General features: G+C 42.6%; 1 pseudogene; it reads right to left on the reverse strand.

The window, feature by feature from the left end:
- Positions 1-16,364: 16,364 nt before the first annotated feature.
- LOC149749457 (S-phase kinase-associated protein 1 pseudogene) lies at positions 16,365-19,671 on the reverse strand (annotated as a pseudogene).
- Between the last annotated feature and the right edge of the window lie 1,187 nt (positions 19,672-20,858).

Genomic DNA, 20,858 nt, shown 5'->3' on the forward strand with positions numbered 1-20,858 from the left:
TTTTTTATTTTTAAGATTCCATATATATGTGTTAGCATACGGTATTTGTTTTTCTCTTTCTGACTTACTTCACTCTGTATGACAGACTCTAGGTCTATCCACCTCACTACAAATAATTCAATTTTGTTTCTTTTTATGGCTGAGTAATATTCCATTATATATACGTGCCACATCTTCTTTATTCATTCATCTGTCGATAGACACTTAGGTTGCTTCCATGTCCTGGGTATTGTAAATAGAGCTGCAGTGAACATTGTGGTACATGTTTCTTTTTGAATTATGGTTTTCTCAGGGTATATATGCCCAGTAGTGGGATTGCTGGGTCATATGGTAATTCTGTTTTTAGTTCTTTAAGGAACCTCCATACTGTTCTCCATAGTGGCTGTATCAATTTACATTCCCACCAACAGTGCAAGAGGGTTCCCTTTTCTCCACACCCTCTCCAGCATTTGTTGTTTGTAGATTTTCTGATGATGCCCATTCTAACTGGTGTGAGGTGATACCTCATTGTAGTTTTGATTTGCATTTCTCTAATAATTAGTGATGTTGAGCATCCTTTCATGTGTTTGTTGGCAATCTGTATATCTTCTTTGGAGAAATGTCTATTTAGGTCTTCTGCCCATTTTTGGATTGGGTTGTTTGTTTGTTTGATATTGAGCTTCATGAGCTGCTTGTATATTTTGGAGATTAATCCTTTGTCAGTTGCTTCATTTGAAAATATTTTCTCCTATCCTGAGGGTTGTCTTTTCGTCTTGTTTATGGTTTCCTTTGTTGTGCAAAGGCTTTTAAGTTTCATTAGGTCCCATTTGTTTATTTTTGTTTTTATTTCCATTTCTCTAGGAGGTGGGTCAAAAAGGATCTTGCTGTGATTTATGTCATAGAGTGTTCTGCCTATGTTTTCCTCTAAGAGTTTTATAGTGTCTGGCCTTACATTTAGGTCTTTAATCCATTTTGAGTTTATTTTTGTGTATGGTGTTAGGGAGTGTTATAATTTCATTCTTTTACGTGTAGCTGTCCAGTTTTCCCAGCACCACTTGTTGAAGAGGCTGTCTTTTCTCCATTGTACATTCGTGCCTCCTTTGTCATAGGTTAGTTGACCATAGGTGCATGGGTTTATCTCTGGGCTTTCTATCCTGTTCCACTGATCTATATTTCTGTTTTTGTGCTGGTACCATATTGTCTTGATTACTGTAGCTTTGTAGTATAGTCTGAAGTCAGGGAGCATGATTCCTCCTTCTCCATTTTTCTTTCTCAAGATTGCTTTGGCTATTTGGGGTCGTTTGTGTTTCCATGCAAATTGTAAAATTTTTTGTTGTAGTTCTGTGAAAAATGCCATTGGTAGGTTGATAGGGATTTCATTGAATCTGTAGATTGCCTTGGGTAGTAGAGTCATTTTCACAATGTTGATTCTTCAATCCAAGAACATGGTATATCTCTCCATCTGTTTGTATCCTCTTTAATTTCTTTCATCAGGGTCTTACAGTTTTCTGCATACAGGTCTTTTGTCTCTTTAGGTAGGTTTATTCCTAGGTATTTAATTCTTTTTGCTGCAGTGGTAAATGGGAGTGTTTCCTTAATTTCTCTTTCAGATTTTTCATTGTTAGTGTATAGGAATGCAAGAGATTTACACCAGCATAGAATGAAGGAAACCAAGATTGGGAGTAAATCAGGAAAAAAAAATTGTAGAGCATTTAGTTTATTGCAAGTGTTGAAAGGTGTGATTACTGAAAGAGGCAGTGCATGGCATCATCAAGATGGTGAAGTGGGCACCCCAGGCTTGTCCCACAGCAAAGGTTAGACAGCTACCCACCAACAGAAATAGCTCTAGGAGAGATCCGGAGTCCACTGAAGAAACTTAAGCAATGCAGTAGAGCAAAAACCGTGAGAAAAACTGCACCAAAAGGGAAAGAAGAGCAGCTCATTCTGCCTGCATCATCCCATTCCCCTCTGCTCAGTGCTGAGAGATAACTTCCCACCCAAAAAGAGGTGCCCTTGCCTGGAGAGGGAGGTGGGTTGAGCCACTAGCTTCCCAGCCTTTTGGGGCACCATGTGAAGCACCCACTTTAGTTTCATCCTGTTCAGAGACTGGCAAAGCTGAGACATGTCGGGATGGCTGGGAACAAGGAAGAAAAGCAGGGGCCACCAGAATCAGCCACACCTTGGGAGCCACTGAGGTTCTCGGTGCCCTCCTCTACAGAGGACACCAGAAGCTTTGACGCCGAGGAAACCAGTGGCCAGCACGGCCACCATGGGCCCTGAAGATTTCACTAGTTTTCTGCCATCAGCCACCTGATGTCTTCCACTGCCCCTTCTTCACCTCCCCACTGCCACTGGAGCCTGGCATCTGCACTGACAGCCTGCCCAGGCCTTTGTGGTGGCACGAGTGCAAGGTGCCAGCCTAAACCCTGCAGCTGACCCTCACTGCTGCATGCATACATGGGGCTAGCCCCTTTAGCTGTGCACCTGCACCTGCTAGCCTGACTCCCGTCACCAGCCTCCGTGCCACGTGTGTGCCCATAGTGTGATCCTGCAGCCACGGAAATGGCTGTTAGCATGGCTGTTATCAAAAAACAGAGATGAGGGGCTTCCCTGGTGGTGCAGTGGTTAAGAATCCACCTGCCAGTGCAGGGGACATGGGTTCAATCCCTGATCTGGGAAGATCCCACATGCCGCGGAGCAACTAAGCCCCTGTACCACAACTACTGAGCCTGCGCTCTAGAGCCCGCGTGCCACAACTACTGAAGCCTGCGTTCTTGGAGGCCGTGCTCCGCAACAAGAGAAGCCACTGCAATGAGAAGCCCACACACCACAACAAAGAGTAGCCCCTGCTTGCCGCAACTAGAGAAAGGCCATGCACAGCAATGAAGACCCAACACGGCCAAAAAAAAAAAAAGACAGAGATGAGAAATGGGTAGGATGGGTAGAATAGGGAACCCTAGTGCTCTGTTGGTGGGAATGTAAGTTGGTGCAGCCACTGTGGAAAACAGTATGGAGGTTCCTCAAAAAACTGAAAATATAACTACCATATGATCTAGCAGTCCCACTTGTAAGTATACAACCAAAGGAAGTGAAATTGCTGCCTCAAAGAGATACATGCATCCCCATGTTGCAGCATTATTCACAACAGCCAAGCCATGGAAACAGCCTGAGTGTCTATCAGTGGATGAATGGATAAAGAAGATGTGATTGATATATATGTATATAATGTAAAAAAGAAAAGGAATATTATTCAGCCATAAAAAAGAGTAAAATCCTATCCTGAGGGCATTATGTTAAGTGAAATAAGTCAGAGAAAGACAAGTACTGTATGATCTCACTTATATGTGGAATCTGAAAACATTGAACTCACAGAAACAAAGAGTAGAGTGGTGGTTGCTAAGGGCTGAGGGTGGGGGAAGTGGGAGGATGAGAGGTGAGAGGGATAAGCTTTTACTTATAGGGTGAGTTCCAGGAATCTAATGTACAGCATGGTGACTGTAGTTAGCAATACTATATCACATACTTGAAAGGCGCTGTGAGAGTAGAGCTTTAATCTTCTCACCATAACAACAATAACCACAACGAATGGTCATTATGTGAAGTCAAGGATGTGCTAACTAACCTTATTGTGGTAAACATTTGCGATATATACATGTATCAAATCATCACACTGTAAACCTTAAACTTATACAGTGTTATATGTTAAGTATATCTCAATAAAGCTGGAAAGAAAGAGAATGAATAAAAATGCTGATGCAATTTTAGGTTCCATTTTTAAAGGTGAAACATCTTTTTTTATGTTTAATAACATTGATTTGTTTGTTTTTTTACTGAGAAACGTTTGTTCGTATCCTTTGCCTTTATTTTACTGGAGTGCGCCATTAATCTTTTTCGTGTTGATCTGTGAGAAGATTTATTGTCACGTATATTGTATACGTTTTCCTTTTTGTGAGCTGAAATATTGTGTATGGTCACTTTTGCCTCTTGGATGCTTAAAATTTTGACCAGAAGTCAAATATGTGAATATTTTGTGTCATGTTTTAAAATATCTTCCCCCTCCAGGATTATAAAAAATATATTTTCTTCTAGTGTTTTTATAGTCTTATTTTTATATTGAAATCTTATATTCAGTTTGAACTTTATTTTCACTGATGTGTGATGTAAGATTCCATAGGTATTATTTTCCGAATGGGTGACCAACTGCTCCAATGTCATTAGGGTTTTTGTGCCTGTATTCCTGTTGAGGTTCTTTGGTACTTCCTGTTTGCATGCTCCTTTGTCAGATATACTAAGAGGATTGTGCGAGCCTTGAAAAAATGAATGGGGAGGATTTTTATGGAAAAAGCAAAAGAAAATATGCTCTGGAACAGAGTGATATGATGTAAATGTCTCATGCCTCTCCTCTGCTTAAAATCCTTCAGTGAAATTCCCATGTTCTCAAGATAAGCCATACTTTCCTGGCTGTGCTTCAAGGCCCTTCCTCCCTGGCCCCCTTTTCTCTGAAGCTTCAGGTCCCTCTGCACCCTGCCTTGCCTCCCTGTTTCCACCAACATAGTAAGCGTCGTGAGGGTCAGGGTTTTTGTGGTATCTTGCTTTCTGCTGTCCCTCCAGACCTAGAACCATGCCTGGCACATCGTAGGTGCCGGTGAATATTTGACGTAGGAAAAACTTGCAGTTCCTGGAAAAAACCGCTCTATCCTCCAGACTTCCACATGACCTTTTCCCTGTCTTTGGCACCTTCTCCTTACACTCTGTGCTTAGGTAAACCTGCGTGTCCTTTAGGACTCAACTCAGATCTCACCTGCTCTGGGGAAACCCTCTCGTGCCTGGGTTAGGTCCCCACAGAACAGGCCTATTGTGGTGCTATGTGTAACAGGGAAACTCAGAGGGACTTCCTGTCTAGAGCTATCAACAGGGTCCAGCCTGGGCTTGAAAGTGATGCTCATTCTTTCACAGCACTAGGAGAGCTGCCAACAACGGGGCCTAATAGCCACTGCAAGGCTTGCTGAGGGATTGGTGACTGGAAATGCTACCACCAGCCAGGTGTTTGGGGTGCTGAATGGCCTGGAGGGGCAGCAGGCACTCACTTGTAGACTCACAGGTTGTGAGCCGGTGAGGAGTGCTGTGCTCTGCCCATCTTCCCCGTGGTCGCTCTCTTCCCTCCACGCCCTCGTAGAGATGCCGCTCCCAGGAATCCCAGCCCAGAGAGTGGAGGCATCTGCAGGAACAGGAGCCTGGCACCCCGCTAAGGCAGCGGGTTAGGAGTGGGTCCAGGCCGGGGCTACCCGAGCAGGGGAAAGGAGACCTGGAGAGAGACGATTGTGTGGCTTGAAGCCACTTGCTGGTGTCCCAGGCAGGAGGAGTGCCTGCTGGGCAATGGGACTCCAGCAGGAAGCGGCTCTGGGGGTACCTTCAGGGGGAGGGCCAAGAGAAGGTCTGAGAGAGGGCGAGCCAGGGCCCGACCCCCGTCAGGAGACCCGCAGTGCAGAGGCCCTCCCATCCAAAAGGGTGTGCTCCACAAGACCTGGAGCATCAGTAATAGGAGATGCTTTTCTTCCTTCGTTCTCCCTGTCCTGGCACATAGGCAGGAGGGAGAGCAGGTGCTCCAGAAACTGACCTTACCACCCTCTACTCTGCCAGCCAGGGAGAGAAGAGACACCGTCTATGTTGGAGTTTTCAAATGGAATTTTAATAGCTGAAATGACTAGAAAGCTATACGATCTGCCTGAGACATTGCGATGGAAAAGAGTAATGCAGCATGACGCAGTGGGGGAGAGAATTTGGAAAAAAGAAAACCATTTTATTCATCTTTGTACTCTACTTGGTCTCATTACTTGTGTCTATCTTGCTTTGGTTTGTAAGCTCCTGGAGGGCAAGACCTTGTAGGCCCAGTACCTACTACATAGTAAGTGTTCAGTAAATATTTGTTGAATGAGTGGATAAATAAATGAATGCATGAATGAATATAGCAACATGACTAAGGGAAGTCAGTAATCCCATATAATGAATTATTTTACACAACGATATACTAAAACTTACTGAGGGATGAATTTGTCTGCGTCCAATCAAGAGAGAGGAACCGTACAGCAATTTGAACAGGGAAACCGTAGTATAAAGACTTACCAGTACAGCAGAGGCTTGTGGAATGAGGGATTGGGTAGTAAGAAGTAAAGAGATCTCTAAACAATACAGGATTAGCAGATATAAGGAGCAGCCACCAACCCCTGGGGCTGAGGTCCTAGGAAGAGCTCCACCCCTCCCCTCCCCCAGGGTCTGAGCTCCAAACCTTATGGGGAGGGTGTTGCTGAGTTTCACTGACCGGTTGAGAGGTTGCTGTGGGGCCTCCCTGGTGGAACCTGCTGGAAATCCGCCCTCCAGGTGCCAGGGGAAGTTGCTCGGGGGGAGCTTCACAGAAGGCACACAGCTCCAGAACCACTTCGGGGGTATATGGCTGCTGGGTACTGCAGGTTGTCATTCACTGTGGGAGTTGGGTGCTGGGGGAATCATTTGTACTGCAGGAGCTGGAGTTGGGAAAAGCTGCCCCTGCAGCAGGAGTCTCACCAGAACCAGGAAGCAAAACTCCTTCCTCCTACCATCTCTCCAGTGCCCTCCACAAACAAAACTTAATTTCCAGCCAGCAGTGGAAGGGAAATATTTAAAGGGCCCAGATTCATTTTCACAGAGCAAGAAGGAAAGAGTGAATTTCGCTCAGAGAGGCAATAAATTGATAAAAGGGGGAATATACACACACACACACGCATGCGTACACCTACACACTTCTGCTGGCTTGCTCTCTGAAGCAGAAGCTTGTGAGCCTTACTTTTTTTTTTTTCCTGTAGTTGAGATCATTGACAGTACTTTTTTGCAATGTCTGCACTTCCTAATTTCCTGAATTCTAAAGCAACTTTCTCTTCTGTTCATTTCCCCAGGCCCTCCAATGTTTTTGTAAGCTTCTAATCTCTAGTATTAAATCCCTTCCTGTTCAAAATACCTAGAGTGATTTCCATTTTCCTGAATGAAGTCATTATTGACAAATGTGTAACTTTATTTTTGTTCGTTACTTAAGACCTGTGGCCAGGAATTTACACTTTGAGGCAGTAATAAGTTCTGTAGTTACATTTAAAATTTTACATCTTTCTTTTAAGGTCAGGCTATGAGCCATCTCCTTTCCGGCCTTGAAAAGCACTTCCCATCCTCTTCCTGTAGACTGAGAAAACTAAGACAGTTCATTGAGCTCTTTTGAAACACTGTATAATTTCCAAAGCATGTTCCCATGTTATCTCTGACCCTCAGAACAGCCCTATGACAGAGGCAGGAAGGCAGTAATTCATGTGTTCATCCATCTTGTTAACTGAAAAAAAAAAAAAAAAAGCACAACTTGAGAGCTGTGAGTTAAGTTTTGTTTGGGGCAAATTGAGGACTGTGGCCCAGGAGACAGTGTTTCACATAGCTCTGGGGAGCTGCTCCAAAGAGGTAGTGGGTGAGGTCAGTATATATGTGATTTTGGTGAAGGGGGTATATGTGTAGTGGAGCACACATGTTGGCAGGGGCTGGCTGCTAGTCATGAGGAACAGATGTCCTCTTAATGATTTTAATCATTTTCTAGATATGAGAAGATGTAAGAATTTGGGCTCATCAAATCTCCTGAAGATATCTAACTATCTGAAGGCCTGTTCTGCCAGTTTTCCCTGAGCACGGAGGGCCTCCTTCCTGTTCTCCACTCTGAGCTCCTTTCAGCGGGTGTTGAAGGTCAGCGACTGCGGTGGCTCATGATTTAATCCTTGTAGGGGTAGATAGCAAGTGCCAATTTTTAGTTGGCGATCTGTTTATGTGTTCAGTAAATACTTATTGAACACTATGGATGTCCCAACTCCCATGCTCTGTGCTGGGATTATTGGAAGTAAAAGATAACATCTTTGCCCTCCAGAACGTACAGTCTAAGGGGCAACTGGACAGACAAATATGATACAGTAAGTGGTGAGAGAGATTCTGGAAGCCTGTAGAACAAAGAGACTACCTTTGATTCCATCTTCAATTACAAATGAACCTTCATAATGCAGTGGAAGTTCTGTGTTTTGGTGCCATCTTAATTTTTTCTGGAGATGTTCTTCGACCCCCTCAAGTACATTTTGAGTGGTGTTTACAGAACCTGACTTAGGCAAAGTTGAGCTTAGAGGAAATTGAGCTTTATTTGTAAAGCTTTTGGGTTGGTTAAAAAAAAAAAAGGCAGGAAATCTCATGTAACTCTCACAGTCACCCTGTTATCTGGGCATTGTGACCCCCATAATATAGTTGGATAAACTGAGGCTCCAGAGAGATGAATTTGCTTAGTGGCACACAGCCAGGGCTAAGTGGCAAGGCTGTCCCGTTTCTACAGGCTTTGAAGACATGTTCTATGATGATACCACAGTGTCTCTTAGATGGTGCAAAGCTTTGCTGTTTTTTGAGACAGGAACTTTGAAACAGGCAAATAAGTGACAAGTGACTCTGGTTTTCTGGTCTTACTTTTTGGGCTCACATTGTCTCACCTTTTCTTATTTCTGGCATGGTTACCTGTGCTTGGCTTCTCATCTGTCTACAACGGAGGTGGCAGAAAAGGGGTTATTATTCCATTCTTCAGGTTTGACTCAGTTGAGCTGAGATGCTTCTTTGTCAGCCTGTAGTGCCTGGTCTCGTGGCCTCCTAAATACCTTTCTGCTTAGGATCCTCTCTGTGGCAGAATTTAAAAAGCTCCGAGCTTGCCTTGAAATATATGCCTATAGAAGTATAGAAATCCTTGGAGATACTTGCTATGAGTGTGAAAAGGAATCAGGCATAAATTAGCCTTCAGTGGTTTATGAGAAGAGGAAAACACTTGAGAACAGAATAAACTGTTGTTAATCTAGTGAAACACACAGAGTGTTATGCTTTCTCTTTGGTGTCAGGTAGCTACCAAAATGCATTCCTTTTCAAAAAAGTTGCTAAGGAAAGACAAGAACCCTCCCCTTGCCCACTGATGTAAAGTCTGCAGGGTGGAATTTTGCCTATCAGCCTTGCTCTCTAAGCTTTCACACAATCAGTGATGTTGGCTTCTCCTGAGGCCTCATTTTAATCTTCATGGATTTCTGAAAACGGAAGCTTTGCCCAGGCTGAGACAAGCGATTCTCCCCTTTCAAACGTTAATTTATTTCTTATTTTGGGTGACTGTTTCCAAACATAGACCGCTTTCTGTACTGCTTGTCCTCATACAAGGGTTTATAATTCTCTCATAGAGGGTTTTACATGAAAATGTCCATATGCTGTAGTTTTAGAAAAAAATATTTTGAGCAGTGAGATGAGAATGGGTTATAGCCAAGTCCTTGTGCAGTCTGAGAATCCCACTTTTAAAATATAACTGTTACAGGCAGTAATCAGAGTGGCTAAAAGTGTGGGCCCTGTTGTCAAGCAGACTTGGGTCTGAATCTTATTTTTGTTGATTATTTTTTTATTGATCTTTACAAGTTACTTTTCCTCCCAGATACATAGTTTAACTGTCTGAAAAAAGAATACAAGTGGTATCTCCTGTGGATCTCCTTGATCCATGTTTTACCATGGGGTAGAAATTATTTTACAAATTAAATGGCTTTGAGCACCTTCTCCCCACCCCTGTGAAAAGTATCCTATTTGCCTTTCTAGAAAAACTCTAAATTCTTCTTCTCCCTGCTCTGCCCTCAAGGCTGATCATTATGAACTTTAAGGACTCCGGGCTTTGGTTGGGATCAGCTGACGGGAAGTGTCGGGGAGATTTGCAGGGTGGAGGGAAGTGAGCTCAGGATATTTTTTTTTTCTGTCCTCTCTGGATTCCGATAGCTGCTTTTCCCTCGCCTCTCTAGGGGTGGTAAAGGTAAATATCCCTAGCTAATCTAGGTTACTTCATCTGTCTTGGTTTCCCTTAAGCCCACCTCCATCTTTGAAAACAGTGCCTGCATTAAACTCTGCTCAGGTATCCCATTTGAAGGGCTGTCAGTTTCCTGCTGGGAGCCTGAACTGAAGAAGGCTCTCTCCCTGCAGTTCCTTAAGGACGACAGGGCATGCTTTCTCAGTTCAGGGTGGGAGTCCTGCATGGTATTGCTCAGTGGGCCAGTTTGGGTTGTTGCTGCCGTCAGGTGTTGCTGCTGAAATGGGCCTCGTGCCTTCCTTCTGTGTTCCTCCCTGATGATCTGGAGTGAGCCCCATCAATCCATTTCTGGTGCCTGATCGTCGAGCCTGGTGTGATCCCAGCCCATGCCTGCGGAGCAGCCGCAGGAGGTGGAACACCAGTGCTGCCTCGGGACAAGACCAGCAGTAGCCATTCTACCTGCCTTGGTCTTTGGCCTTTGGGCATCCAGTGCACATCAGCGCTGCAGGCCTGACCTCACCCAGCTGCTCAGCTCATGGAGTTCTGTCTCTCACACGTGCAGCGTCAACCCCAGCGCAAGCCTGCAGGGCAGGGTGGCTCTGTAAGTACGTGGCCTTTCTAGTTCTCACACATGCTTTGTGTGGAACAAGTCCAGTCTCTCCCAGAAATTCTCTACGTGTTCCATGGAGTCCGTGGTTAGAACTGTGATGCAGTATAGTGGTTTCCTCTGTTTTATATGTTTAAAAACATAATTCTAAGATGGTGTTGGTAGACTTCACAAGACTGCCAAAAGGGGCCATGGCACCAAAAAATGTCACCTGCTGTCTAGCAGGTAGCATCCCCACCTGGTGAGAAACACCTCTTTCTGGGGATATGACACGGGCATGTTAATACTCACTTTGCAGGGTGGTTCAATGAGATGATAAATGGAAAGCACTTGGTTTCCACTTGCTCACCGTGGCAGGTACTGTGCTATTACCTAGTATCATAAAAATCATAAATACCTTAGTTTCTCCATCTTATTCAAAGCAATAATCTGCTTCAAATGTCAGAAAATGGGGAAAAAGATCCTTCTCTTTCTCCATTTTTCCCAACCTCCTTCCCCACCCCCACTGATATACACTAGCTAGGGAGTTCCTCTGTTTCCAGGAGTGGGGTGATACTTTCCTCTCCTTTCCCCATCCACAGCCTCCACTCCTGCCCCGCCTTCCCAGACTCAAGCGCACATCTGCCACAAACCAAGTTAGTAAGACGCCTGCCCATAGTAATGGGTTTGCAAGTTAATTTTGCTCTCATTGGTTGGTGCCTGCTTTGTCTAGGCCCTGTGCTTAATATGAGATGAAACACCTGATCTGGATTTAATTATTGCACCATTTCATCCAACTGGGTTAAGCTGCCATGGAATGCATTGTGTTTCTGGCTTCTTACTTCAAGCCAGAATGATATTCTAAAAGGTTGATGAAATATACTTGGAAGAGAATTAATTGCTGGTTTAGGGGAGATTATGACAAATTAATAAAAGGAGACAAAGGAGAGGAGAGGAAACTGATTTCAATTTGACTTAGACAAGGGATAGAAAAAACATATTTTGAACCTTGAGTAAGTTTGCTTACAATATTTAATGTTGTTTTTATAGTAATTATTTTCTTGAGTTTTATTTCCTAGAAGTTGAAGGGTGGATTGAATGATGTATTATGAATCAAGAAATTGTAAACTGGGTATTGTTTGGACAGTTGATACTTAAGAAGCTGGTTTTTGTTGTTTTACACTTTGTCTGAAGCACAGTTTTAAAACTGAATAAGATACCTGTGGGGATTGGTGGAAAAATATTTGCAAAGGGTTTTGTCCTTAGAGCAAAGCGTTTTATTGGTGGAGGGATTAGCATTAATGTTCCTTTGTGTGACATTTTAGTTTGGACCTGTTATCTTAATATTGACCTCAGAATCCACCATGCTAGAATCTCCAGTAGCTTTTACATTAGGTATATTGAGCTTAATGAACTTCGAACAAGCCAGGCAGCATTCAGAGGAGGCTGTACGTCTTGGCTCTTTGGAATCTGGGCAGCCCTGAGCACACCCATTCAAAGAATTTCCAGCCTGCAATGACATTTTTCGTGCCACACTTTGAGCTCCAAAGTATAGTGGCACATGTGTGGACTTCGGAATTAACACATCTGGGTTCAGATGCTAGTTCTGCCACTTACTAGCTGTGGGATCTTAGAGGTTTACTTAACCTCTTTGAGCCTTGGTTTACTCATTTGCAATAAAGGGATAATAATGGCAACCTTGAAGCCTTGTTTTAAAGATTAGAATTAGTGAAAATCAAGCTTTTCTTATGATGCCAGGCACAGAGTCAGTGCTAAATATATGGTAGAAGTTGTTAGGATTATTTCTATCTCCTATTTCTCTACAATTTTTTTTTTTTTTTTTTGCTATGCGGGCCTCTCACTGTTGTGGCCTCTCCTGTTGCGGAGCACAGGCTCCGGACGCGCAGGCTCCGCGGCCATGGCTCACGGGCCCAGTCGCTTCGCGGCATGTGGGATCTTCCCAGACTGGGGCACGAACCCGTGTCCCCTGCATCGGCAGGTGGACTCTCAACCACTGCGCCACCAGGGAAGCCCTACAATTTTTTTTTAATGTTTAAATGTAGTGTCTCTAAAAGGCACAAACACTGTAAGGACCAGAATCGAGGTGCACAGCTGGCACAGAATGAATAATTGTTGAATTAATTGGATGAGCTCCTTCCATTTTCAGGTGATCGCTAACATCCCATCTAATACCAATTTCTTTTTAAAAAATTTTTATTGAAGTATACTTGATATACAATGTTGTATTAGCTTCAGGTGTACAGCAAAGTGAATCAGTTATATACATACATATATCCACTCTTTTTCAGATTCGTTTCCCGTATAGGTCATTACAGGGTACTGAGTAGAGTTCCCCGTGTTACACAGTAGGTCCTTATTAGTTATCTATTTTATATATAGTAGTGTGTATGTGTCAATTTCAATCTCCCAATTTATCCCACCCCCCCTTAGCCCCTGGTAACCATAAGTTTGTTTTCTATGTCTGTGACTCGATTTCTGTTTTGTAGATAGGTTCATTTTAGTGTCAGTGTCTATAAGTCTATGAACAACCCTTATGGACAAGTGGTGTCACCGCTGGGAGCGGGAGTGTTGTGTGTGCAGCCACGTTTATGAGTAAAGATCTGCCTGCAAGTGTCTAGGGGAGAGGAGGTGGGCAGTGTGGACAGGGTGAGGTGGTCTTTCAGGAGAGTGGCTCACCCTGGGCACCCCTCTCTGTGGCTCTGACACTGTCCCTCTGAGCAGGGCCTGAGGAGGCTGCTGGGAGAGGCCGTGGAAGGCATCTTGAAGGCACTTCTGCCTCTGAACAGAAAATGTGTTTCACAGAGTGGGTAGATTTGTTCTTTTTTTTTTTTTTTAATTGAAGTATAGTTGACTTACAGCATTATATTAGTTTCAGCAGAGTGATTTGATATTTTTATGTATTATGCCCCATACAAAGTTATTATTGAGTATTTTCTCTGTGCTGTACATTATATCCTCGTGACTTATTTATTTTATAACTGGCAGCTTGTACCTCTTAATCCCCTCAACTATTTCACCCATCCCCCCAACCCCTTCCCCCAGCAACTACTAGTTCACTGCATCTATGGATATGTCTCTGTTTTGTTATATTTCTTTTGTTTTTTAGGTTCTACATATAAGTGGAAACATACAGTATTTTTCTTTCTCTTTCTGACTTATTTCACTTAGCATAATACCCTCTAGGTTCATCCATGTTGTCACAAATGGCAAGATTTCATATATACGTATATAACATATCTTCTTTATCCATTTATCTATTGATGGACGCTTAGGTTACTTCCATATCTTGACTATTGTAAATAATGCTGCAGTGAACATTAAGGTGTATATATATTTTCAAATTAGTGTTTTCATTTTCTTTATAAATACCCAAAAGTGGAAATGCTGGATTGTATGGTGGTTCTATTTTTAATTTTTTGAGGAACCTCCATACTGTTTTCCATAGTGGCTGCATTCAATTTACATTCCCACCAACAGGGTATGAGGGCTCCCTTTTCTCCATATCCTCACCAGCACTTGTTATTTGTAGTCTTTGTGTGTGTGTGTGTGTGTGTGTGTTTTATTTTTTTTAACATCTTTATTGGAGTATAATTGCTTTACAATGGTGTGTTAGTTTCTGCTTTATAACAAAGTGAATCAGCTATGCGTATACATATATCCCCACATCTCCTCCCTCTTGCTTCTCCTTCCCATTCTCCCTATTCCACCCCTCTAGGTGGTCACAAAGCACTGAGCTAATCTCCCTGTGCTGTATTTGCAGTCTTTTTGATGATGGCCATTCTAACAGGTGTGAGGTGATTTTCATTATGGTTTTGATTTGCATCTCTCTGACGATTAGTGATGTTGAGCGTCTTTCATGTGCCTGTTGGCTATTCGTATGTCTTCTTTGGAAAAATGGCTATTCAGATCCTCTGCCCATTTTTTAATCGAGTTTTTTTTTTTTAATTTATTTAATTTGTTTTTGGCTGCATTGGGTCTTGTTGCTGTGTGCGGGCTTTCTCTAGTAGTGGGGAGTGGGGGCTACTCTTCATTGTGGAGAATGGGCTCTAGGCACGTGGGCTTCAGTAGTTGTGGCAATGGGCTCAGTAGTTGTGGCTCGTGGGCTGTAGAGCTCAGGCTCAATAGTTGTGGTGCACGGGCTTAGTTGCTCCATGGCCTGGGGGATCTTCCTGCACCAGGGCTTGAACCCGTGTCCCCTGCATTGGCAGGCAGATTCTTAACCACTGCGCCACCAGGGAAGCCTCCCCTTTTTAAAAATAAATTTATTTATTTATTTTTGGCTGCATTGGGTCTTCGTCGCTGTGCGTGGGATTTCTCTAGTTGCAGAGAGCAGGGGCTGCTCTTTGTCGTGGTGCGTGGGCTTCTCACTGCGGTGGCTTCTCTTGTTGCGGAGCACAGGCTCTTGGCACGTGGGCACAGTAGTTGTGGCTCACGGGCTCTAGAGCACAGGCTCAGTAGTTGTGGTGCACGGGTTTAGTTGCTCTGTGGCATGTGGGATCTTCCTGGACCAGGGCTCTAACCCATTTCCCCTGCATTGACAGGTGGATTCTTAACCACTGTGCCACCAGGGAAGCCCCGAGTTGTTGTTTTTTTGTTGTTGAGTTGTCTGGGTTCTTGTATATTTTTGGATATTAACCCCTTATTGAATATATATTTTGCAAATATTTTCACCCATTCAGCAGGTTGCCTTTTCATTTTGTTGATAGTTTCCTTTGTTATACAAAAGCTTTTTAGTTTGATGTAGTCCCATTTGTTTATTTTTGTTTTTGTTTCCCTTGCCAGAGGCGACAGATCCAAAAAAATATTGCTTAAGCTGAATCAAAGAGCATGCTGCCTATGTTTTCATCTAAAAGTTTTACTGTTTCAGGTCTTACATTTAAGTCTTTAATTGCTTTGAGTTTATTTTTGTATGTGGTGTCGGCAGGTAGTCCAGTTTCATTCTTTTACGTGTAGCTGTCCAGTTTTCCCACACCATTTATTGAAGAGGCTGTCTTTCCCTCATTGTATATTCTTGCCTCCTTTGTCGTAGATTCATTGACCAAATAAACGTGGGTTTATTTCTGTGCTCTCTGTTCCATTCCATTGATCTATGTGTCTTTGTTTGTGCCAGTACCGTACTGTTTTGATTACTGTAGCTTTGTAGTATAGTCTGAAGTCAGGGGGCATGATACCTCCAGCTCTCTCCTTTCTCAAGATTGCCTTGGCTATTCAGAGTGTATTTTTCATTTCAGTTGTTGTATTTTTCAGCTCTGATTGGTTCTTTTTAATATTTTCTAACACTTTGTTGAAGTTTTCACTGTGTTGCTGTATTCTTCTGCTGGGTTTGGTGAGCACTTTTTTTTTTTTGCGGTACGTGGGCCTCTCACTGTTGTGGCCTCTCCTGTTGCGGAGCACAGGCTCTGGATGCGCAGGCTCAGCAGCCATGGCTCACGGGCCCAGCCGCTCTGCGGCATGTGGGATCTTCCCGGACTGGGGCACAAACCCGTGTCCCCTTCATCGGCAGGGGGACTCTCAACCACTGCGCCACCAGGGAAGCCCTGGTGAGCATTTTTATTACTGTTGCTTTGAACTCTTTATCAGATAAATTATTTACAGCCATTTCATTAGGATTTTCTCCTGGGGTTTTATTTTGTTCTTTCATTTGGAACAAATTACTTCTTTTTAAAAAATTTTTATTGGAGTATAGTTGATTTACAACGTTGTGTTAGTTTCAGGTGTATAGCAAAGTGAATCAGTTACACATATGTCCACTTTTTTCAGATTCTTTTCCCATATAGGCCATTACAGAGTGTTGAGTAGAGTTTCCTGTGCTCTACAGTAGGTCCTTATTAGTGACCTATTTTATATATAGTAGTGTGTATATGTCAGTCCCAGTCTTGCAGTTTATCCCTCCCACCCCCCCCCATCCCTTGGTAACCATGTTTGTTTTCTACATCTGTGACTCTACTTCTGGAACAAATTACTTTGTCATCTCATTTTGCATGGTTTTCTGTGTCTGTTTCTATAAGGTAGGTGAAACAGTTACCTCTCCTCGTCTTGAAGGCGTGGCCTTGAGTAGGCACGTCCCTATGCAGACTGTGTGCGCCTGCAGCTTTGGTGGGAGGGCTGGATCTGGAGCTGGGTGTGTGCTGGGTTTTTTCCCAAGGCAGGTGGCGGTGGGGGGGGCGGCGCGGTGGGGGGCTGCTGCCTTGTCAGGAGGGCTGGAGCTTGATCTGGGCATGGGTTGGGGGCTTCTGATGCAGTCTTGGCAGGATGGCTAAAGCTCCAGGCTTTTTAATCTGCTACTTTGTGCTGATGAGCTTATGTGTGACCCTTTTAACCCCTTTAAGAGTGGAGTCTTGGTTTCCTACAGCCCTCAGGCTCTCTTGGATGTAAACCCTGCTGGTTTTCAAAGCCAGTTATGGGGGTTCGTCTTCCCTGTGCTGCACCCTGGGCCTGGAGTGCCCAGTGTGGAGCCCAAACCCCTCATCCTTAGGGGGGACCTCTGAGTTTGTGATATCCCCTTCTGTTTGTGGGTTGCTGCTCTGGGGGTGTGGGTCCTGACTAGATTATGTCTCCGCCCCTCCTTCCTGTCTCAGTATGGTTTATTCTTAATATCCCTATAAGGGCTGTCCTGCTTCTCAGGGAGACTTGTTCTACATGTAGCTGTGGTTTTGGTGTGTCCATGGGAGGAGATGTGCTCAGGATCTTCATATGTATTATAATTAATTTTATGCCAATAAATTCGAAATGTTTACATTACTAAAATAAAACTTACCAAAACTAATCCAACAAGAACTAAAACCCCTATAAACCTTTTTTTTTGTTTAAAGAACTTCTTGTGAAGAAATATCAGGCCCCAAAACTTTTTTGACAAATTCTTTTACATTTCAAGGAATAGATCCTTGAAATTTTACACAAAATCTTCCAGAAAGAAGAAAAAGAGGGAATTCTCCACAACTCATTTTTAGAGACTGGCCTAACCTTTGTTTTTAATTTTTTTTGCAAGTTGTCTTATTTACAATGTCAACTTTCAAAAGTCACTAAAGTTAACTGGACAATAAACTAGGCAGAAATTGCTTTACAAAAAGAGGGAAAGCCCAAAATGCCACTTTCTATAGAGAATCAACAGTTCAGTTTTATTCAGGGCAAAGAAAAAAGAAACTTTTGATCATACTAGAAGAAACTCAGCCATAGGTTTGGAATCTGTACTGAAACTACACATGCAATGAGGACAATATTCCACTAATAAAATTGATTTGCTGCTGCATTTGTCAACTGTTTTTCTAACATTAACAGTTATAAACAGAGCACTGCAACTAGTATTTGGAACAATTCTTACAGTGTTACAGCGTCAGGCACAAAATTTTACTTCTCCTCACACCACTGGTTCTCTTTGGGTACCTGGGCTTCCTCTTCTTCCGTAAAATCATTTTTGATATTGAATGTCTTTCAAATCTCCTCAGGAGTTTTCCTCTTGATCATAATGGCAACCGTCTTGCAGATAATATCAAGCAAACCTTTGATGTCTAAGTAGTTTGCAGCCAGGATCAGCTCCAAAAAGTGTTCCTTGGTCAACTTTCAGGAATTCTTGATTCCAAACAGGGATATCATCTGTTCACTTTTCTTTGTTCTCACCATCCTCAGGAGGAGGCGGATCATCCTTGTGGTGGGTGCACCACTGAAAGACCTTTTTAATATTGCTGCATTAACATTTGGCAAAGGGACTGGGTCATCATCTCCTTCATCATCCATTCCCAAATCTTCCAACATGGTCTTGATAGTCACAGACTGTTTGGCAATTTCAACATCAACTTGCGAAGATCTCTCCATTAGAACTCTGCAACTTAATTGAAGGCGTGGTGTTAGGTCTCAAGGAGACTGTGGGCTGGAGGCTGATGAGAGCAGGGCGGTGTCTGCAAACAGAAAAACAGAAAGGCGGAGAACAAGGCCAGCACCTGTTCTGTTTCATTCTTGACATGATTTATCTGTGGTGCTTTTTTATCTGTGCCTGCTTTTTTCTTGGCTAGGGTTGACAGACATTTGTCTATTTTAGTACCTTTCCAAAGGACTGATTTTTTAGCTTTGTTGATTCTGTCTCTTTATATATCCTTATTTTATTTTATTATTATTTTTTAGAGCATAGTTGATTTACAGTGTTGCATTAGTTTCAGGTGTACAGCAAAGTGAATCAGTTATACATATACATACATCCCCTCTTTTTTGGATTCTTTTCCCATATAGGTCATTACAGAGTATTGAGTAGAGTTCCTTGTGCTATACAGTAGGTCCTTATTAGTTATCTATTTTATATATAGTAGTGTGTATATGTCAATCCCAATCTCCCAATTTATATAGATAGATCTATATGGATATAGAACAAAGTGGAAAAATCATATATCATTACCTTTATATTATGTATACATATTGTATAAGATATATGTTCCCTTTTATCTCATTCCATTTTTCCCCTCCGTTTAGAAGTTTTATGTTTTATGTATATTATTTTGGTCATAACCGTTTACATTTTAACATGCCTATTTAACAAAGTCTAAAGTTTGTATATATTTTTGCCTTCTTCCTGACAATACATTGATCATAAAATATTATAATTCTCATCATCCCCTCTCAGTTTATATGTTATTCTTTTTCAGCATTCTAGTTCTGTCCTGCCTTCTCTCTCATTATCCATTATTACTATTGTTTTAAACAGTTCATATTTGTTTAGATTTCCTCACATGTTTACTAACATCTTTGACCACTATCTTTCTTGAGTCTCAGATCTTTGATCAGGGATATGTTTCCTTAGGCCTGAAGTACATCCTTTAGAATTTTCTTTACCAAAGGACTATTGGTGGTAAACTCCTTCAGTTTTTGACCTAAATTCTTTCAAGAAACTGACTTTAATTCTTCCTTGTTCTTGAAAGAAGTTTCTTTGGGTATAAAAATCTAGGCTGGCATTTATTTTCTTTATGCACATTAAATATATTGTTTCACTGTCAGCTTTCATTTTTGTTTCTCTGAGTTCAACTATAATTGCCATTCCTAAGTTGATGATATTTTTTTCTCCCTTTTTATGATCTTCCCTTTTTCTTTGGTGTTCGGAAGCTTCACTGCTTTGTCTCAGTGAGAATTTCTGAAAAACCCCTTGATGTGACGATTGCTGTCTTTCACCAATTCTGTAAATAGTGCTTCCACGCAATGCCTCTATTGTTTCCACCTGAAACTCCAAGTGGACATAAGTTGGACCCTTTTGTATTCTCTATGCCTTCAGACCTCTATTTTATATTTGTCTCTCTTTGTCTCTGTGAGGTGCATCCTGGTGCATATTTTCAAAGTTGTCATTTTCCTTAAACATGTAAAACATTGTTATTTTTCATTTTGTATTGTAGGGTTCCAGTATCTGAAGTCTTTGTGGGATTGACTATATGGTTTGTTGTTTTTCCTGGCTCTCACTTGTGGTATGTTGTTTCTCCATGTTTAGTACTTTTATACTGTGAGCTGTTTGTTTTCCTTGGAACTTTATCTATGAGAATTTTTTGAGGCCTGGGATGATGGTGTTACTCCAGTGAGGGTTTGTGTTTGCTTCTGCCATTTACCTTGGCGTATAGCTACCCCAGGGCTGACTATTATTTTTATTTATTTACTTTTTAATTAATTAATTTTTATTTATTTATTTTGGCTGCATTGGGTCTTTGTTGCTGCACACGGGCTTTCTCTAGTTGTGGAGAGCGGGGGCTACTCTTCGTTGCGGTGCACAGGCTTCTCATTGTGGTGGCTTCTCTTGTTGTGAAGCACGGGCTCTAGGTGCGCAGGCTTCAGTAGTTGTGGCACGTGGGCTCAGTAGTTGTGGCTTGTGGGCTCTAGAGCACAGGCTCAGTAGTTGTGGCACACGGGCTTAGTTGCCCCCCAGCACGTGGGATCTTCCCGGACCAGGGCTCAAACCCTTGTCCCCTGCATTGGCAGGCGGATTCTTAACCACTGTGCCACCAGAGAAGTCCCGCCAGGGCTAACTTTAAATTAAATTCTGTACTTGAGGTGTGTGTGTGAGTGTGTGTGTGTTTATCACATAATTAGTGTGTATTTGGACCACAAACCTATGTGAGAGCTGGTTTGTGGTAGTGAATTTTTTTAAGAAACCTAAAAAATTCTAGGCAGCACTAAGGATGAAAGAGGCAAGTTTATGTTATTCTCTTTGTGTGTTTCCACTGAAGGGTATAGTTAGACTCTTTACTTGGGTGGCCCTAGAGTTTTCCTCTCTTGTCGGCATCCCTATAGCTTTGAGCGCCAAGGCTTTCTTTCCATTCAGGCCATTGCTTCAACTGAAACGTCTATTACCTTTTTCTGGCACCACAGTAATAGCTGCTTTGTTTCTTGGTCCAAGGATTTCCCCCTCTCTCTCATTTTTAAGCTGCTGTCAGAGTGATCTTTTTAAAA

This window comes from Delphinapterus leucas, chromosome 4, assembly GCF_059928025.1.
Source record: "Delphinapterus leucas isolate spDelLeu-1000000601 "Yukka" chromosome 4, BTC_Dleu_Yukka2, whole genome shotgun sequence".
NCBI classification, from domain to species: Eukaryota; Metazoa; Chordata; class Mammalia; order Artiodactyla; family Monodontidae; genus Delphinapterus; species Delphinapterus leucas.